Genomic DNA, 6,000 nt, shown 5'->3' on the forward strand with positions numbered 1-6,000 from the left:
TAGAAAGAGAAAAAGAAAAAATTATTACTCTATTTATAAGACAATTATATTTTATAAAAATAAGTAATTTTAAAATTTTTACCATAAAAAATATTTTTCAAAATTATTATATTTTTTAATAAATTTAATCAAGAATATTGGTTTAATTGCATTTTTTATCTCTCAAGTATTACAATTGTGCAGTTTTGTGATCTCCAAGATTTTAATTGCATAATTTTAGTCCTTAAAGAATTACAATTGCGCGATTTTGGTCCTTCAATTTTTAATTGAACAATTTTAGTCCCTCGAATATCATAATAGTATGATTTTTGTTTCTCCCATTAAAAATTAATAATTTTAATATATATGTATATATATATATATAATTTTTTAAAATTAAATAATTATTTATCTATTCAAATTAACGTATATTACAAAAATATAAGTATATTAATTAGAAATATATATCTGATCTTATATATTTATATTTTTGTAAAAGTATATTAATATATATTAAGTTATATTTATCAAATTATTAGTTTATTTATAAATATAGTAAAAATATTATTGATATTAATTTATCAGTAATATTAAAATACTAATAATATATAAATTTTATTTATTTAGTAATAATAAATATATATCATTTGATACATTAAAAAAAATAATATACGTTAATTTAAATAAACAAACAATTATATAGTTTTAAAACATTATATATATATATATATTAAAATTTTAAAATTATTAAATTTTTAATGAGAAAGACTAAAATTGCACAATTATGATATTTGAGAGATTAAAATTGTTCAATTAAAAATTGTGAGACTAAAATTACACAACTATAATCTTTTAAGGACTGAAATTACTCAATTAAAACCTTAGAGATCAAAATTGCATAATTATAATATCAAAAACACAATTAAGTAAAGAATATTTTATTCACAGTTTTGGAACAGGCCGTTTTGAATCCAGAACGGGCCGTTCTGGTTTCAGAACGGCCTGTTCTGCTTCACTGGTGGTGTTTTAATTTTGCAACCAGAACGACCCGTTCCGGTTTCAGAACGAGCCGTTCCGGGTCCAGGTGTTTTCAAAAAAAATTCTCATCCACGTGGATGCCACTATGCATCTACGTGGCATCCACGTGGCCAAAAGTTAACTCCGTTTAAATAATTTGGACGAAGTCCCACATTGAAACTAATTAATTAATTTCGGACTAAATTGAAACCAATTAATTAGTTTGGGACCAAATTGAGACAAAAAATTAATGAGGGACTAAATTGAAACAAAAAAATATTATAAGGGACCAAAATAGGTTTTTAGCCTAGAAATAATTAATAGGTAATAGGTTTATTAAAGTTTTTTATTTGAATTCTTAAAATTTAATTTTGGTATACAAGTTACTCATTTTATTATAATTCGATATTAATTTTATTAATTTCATAAAAAGTGTTCGATGTTAAGTTAATATTTATTTTTTTCAAGTTAGATGTACTCTCTTTTAATAACTTAATATGAACTATATAATGTAATATTTTAATATTTTTTAATCAATAATGAATATTTTATCATATTTAAATATTTTAATCATGAGTATTCTAGTTAAAATGAAAAGTTGTTAGATTTTGTAGGTTTTCTGTAGTTGAATTTGTCTAGCTTAGTCATACTTAGGAGGTGTATTAGATTGGAATTTTAAAAAACTTTTTTAGTTAAAAAAAGTCTTACGGATTTTAAAAGACTTTACAGGATTTTCATGATTTTTAAAATTTTGCAACATTCTGCAAGATTTTAAATCAAAATTTTAATAGATTCTCCAAGACTTTTAAGTCGGGATTTTAATGGATTCTACGGGACTTTATAGAATTTTGTGAATTTTTTTACATACGATAAGAGTTCAAGATTTTTTTTTATACATTCAAATTTAAAAAGAGACAAAAATAAAAATAATAAAAAAATAATAATGTCTAGATAAATAATAATAACAATAATTCTTAGTAATATCATGTCCTCATAAATAGCATTCACTCACATGTCCATAGCTATACCAGTCCTCCAAGCATTAGTGTCTTCTCGCTCTTGCTCCTGGATTTGAATAATAGGCTCAAAATTATGATATTCATTAATCAGTAATGTTGAAGATGAAGGTTCGTCCACCGGTTCAATTGAAAATTCATCCAAACGATATTCTTTACAAAGAAAGATATTTAGTGCTACACATGCTAACACAAGTTCTACTTGTGTCTTAAATAAAAATGAAGGTGCTGACTTAAAAATTGTGAACCTTGATTTAAAAATACCAAATATTATCTCAATCACATTCCTTAAAGACGCATGATGAAGATTGAACAATTCTTTTTCATTTTTAGAGTCATTACCTTGACCTATAAAATCTTGTAGATGATAATATCTTACACCTCGGAATAGAGTTAAAAATTAGCGTTGATTAGGAAATCCACAATCCACCAAGAAATATTTACCTAATTACATATGCAATATATATAATATTAATATAATAATAATAATTATTATTATTATTATTATTATTATTATTTAAAGAATAAGCATTTACCTTGAGCTACTTTAAGTCCATTCCTCCTTAATATAGCATCATTTAGTAGCTTAGAATCATGAGTCAAACCCTCCCATCCATTAAGAATGTACATGAACTCCAAATCAAAATTACAAGTGACTAATACATTTTTTTCTATGACGATTGTGATAACTACTTACATCTCCTCCCCTCACCATTGTTGGAATATGTGTCTCGTCAATAGCTTTAATTTAGCATATATAGCAGCATGAGGGTACGTCAGTAATTTTGTTGTGTCTCCTGAGTCTTCGTCCTCTATATGCTTGTAAAAAGTAGGTATTATCGTATTCAAAGCCTTCAAAATCTTGTAAAAAAATTTTCACTTGTAGCAAATTGTGATCAGCCAAATGTGTTACGAATTACACAATATTGAGTATTCTGACCAAAAATTTGTAGGAATGATGTAAGCATTTTTTCAACTCAAATATATCGTATATCCTTTAGAGGTATTTTTTTCTTTAAGAATTGCACATAACTTTTGAAACGCATCTGGATACATCCTATAAACTTATCAAAATATCGTAGGATCATCGTTTAATGCTCAGTGTATATAGTCATTTTCCATGTTAGTAATTCGTTTTCGATTTAATGAACGCTCAATTTGTTCATTACATATCATAACTAGAAACTGAATCAACACATGCATTAATGCATGAATTTCCATTACACATGCATACATGGCTTCATAAAATTCTTCATCATCTATCTCTACGTCCTCCATTTCTTCTTCATCTATGTCACTACCTTCATACATGCTTGAATGTTACATTGTACCTATACAAAACAATATAACTAAAAATAATAATATAATAAAAAAACATAAAACATGCTAAAATATTTCAATCAAGTATAGCCAAAATAACACCAAAACAATATAGTTCCATCATTCCAAAATGTGTTCATACACAACCAAAATATAAGGCAAACACTTCAATCAAGTGCAACCAAAATAACACCAAAACAAATATAGTTTGACAAATCCAACATGTGGTCATACACAACCAAAATATAAGGCAAACACTTCAATCAAGTGCAATCAAAATAACACCAAAATAATATTGTTCATCCTAGCTTGTACGTTATCCGATCTGAGCACTCTTCTATTGATATCATTAAGAAAAGTCTTTCTTTGCATTAGTATCAAGCAAAATAGTCGCCATGTAGCGAGTTCAATCATCCAAATTTGGGATCTCTTTTATAGCACTCCAAATATTCCCCTTTGCCTCTTTGTATCTTTCTCTTTTCTCCATCAAGTTAGACATTTTTCAAAATTGACGGCTATAGTCTAAATACCAACAAATAGATTTTCTAGAACTTTGGCTTGATTGTTGTTCCCAACTAAGTTAAAACTCATTTCATACTCGGACTTACTTCGCTTATGATTAATTGATTTTTCAATGGGAACTTTTGAGCCTAAAGCGGGTTGAGGTGGTGAAATACTTAGGCAAGGTGATGGAGGCTGGTAAGGTGGTTCGTAGTGATCTGATGCTATAAATATATCATTGTTAAGATCATGATGGAGGCCCATGGGCCAAAGGCCCAACTACTAGGGCTATGGCCAAGAGGATACATGAAGAATGGGCCAGTGCTAAAGAAAAGCCCATAGTTCTTTTTAGTTGGGCTATAACCTAAAGCACAAGTAGTATAGGGTTAGGCCCAATGGGCTTGTACTTTCTTAGACCTTGTATTTTGGGTCATTTAGGATAGGTATGATTTTTCGGCCATGTATTTAGGCCATTTAGGATTCATTACATGTGAGTTTGAGTTTCATGTAATTTAAGGTGCATTTAGGTTGGATTTGAACCATGTGGCTGGCCATGTGAGGAGGTGCACATAGTGTGACTCAAATCCACTCTAAACGAAACTTAAATCACATGCACATTCACTCACCATGTGGGTTCCGGATTATGTGCCGTGAAGCAAGGGAGAATTCAAATTTGAATTCTCTTTGGCGCCAAGGGTTAATATTAACCATACCATGGTTTAATATTAACTCTTGGTCTAGTAGCTTCTCAAGCACATTTCCTAGAGCCTATAAATCACTTAGGTCCGTGTAACTCTTCACTTTTGGCATTTATGAGATTCATTTCTTCTAAAATTGAATCCCCACCGAAAGTCATCTTTTCTCTCTTCCAAGGAGAACTCACTCCTTATCTCCTTGAGCCTTCCTCTTTGGAGCTTTAGGAGTTCTTGCCGGAGTTGCTAGCATCATTGGATCATCATTGATTCTCAAGCTAGTTTCAGTCTTGAAGATCCTTTTGGTTCAAGCTTGAGAATTCTTCTCAATTCGATCAAGGAGCTTGCCATATAGGAGCTTCATCAAGTGGTATCTAGAGCATTGGTTTCATCAAGAGATAAGTACTTAATCTTTTGATGAATGTTTTTCTTTCTTGATCCTACATCTTCGCTTCACATGTTCATGAGTAGAGTTTCTTCCTAGATCTAATTCCTTCATCTCATGATAGATCTAGCTTTATTTTGTCAGAAAAAGTGATTCATATCATGTTGTTTGCTTAATTGATCCATATGAATCATAAGCCATAAAAAACGTTAGGCTTCTATCTTGAGTGCATTTTTAATTTTTGAGTCATCCTCATTTTGAATTTTGATTCAGTCATATGCTTGAGTTTGAGTCATTTAAATTTTTTAATACATTTAAATTTTCATTAGAAGTCATGTGTAGTTCTTAATTGTCTCATAATTCCTAGTATGTGCTTATTAAACTTTGTTCTTTTCTTTTGACCAAATAATACATGTGCTTTGGTGCTTTTGATTTTAAATCATTGAGTTCATGAATTGCTATTAGATCATTAGTAATTCTCCTTAGAGTTAAGTTTCCATTGTGTCTTTATTGTTTGTATTGATTTGATTCCAAGAAAAACTCCTTAAAAAAAATTTGTGATCAACTTTCTTCAAATTTTTGGCTAATCTAGTAGATCAATTTTGGTGCATGAGCTTGCTTGTTGAATCTGGAAAAGTTGCTAGAAAAATAGAGGAAAAATAAAACAATTGAGTAAAAAATTTTTTAGAAGGAAACAAGCAAAAGTTTGATTAAGAACATGCACTAAAAATTCAAACAATATTGACTACTTTTAGTTGAAAATTTTTAACCAATTTGGATTCAATTTGAATGTTGTTGTGGCTGGAATATTTTTTCTGGAAAAAAGGCAAGAATATCTCCTTTGATTTAAAAAGAAATTGAACAAGAAAGATTTATATAAAAAAAAGAACACAAATAGAAAAAGCCAAGGAGAATTAAAAGAACATTGACATTGAGTCACTAATTTGAATCCGGATTGCAACTCTTGTTTGAATCATCTTGTTCTTTCTTTTCATTCTTATTCTTTTGGTTTTTGTTGATCTAATCTAGCACCATTCTTAGGTATATTCTTTCTTGAAGCTAGCTAAATTCTTTCATTCAAATACAATCT

The sequence above is a fragment of the Cajanus cajan genome, chromosome 10 (genome assembly GCF_000230855.2).
Source record: "Cajanus cajan strain Asha chromosome 10, NIPB_CcT2T_4, whole genome shotgun sequence".
Lineage (NCBI taxonomy): Eukaryota > Viridiplantae > Streptophyta > Magnoliopsida > Fabales > Fabaceae > Cajanus > Cajanus cajan.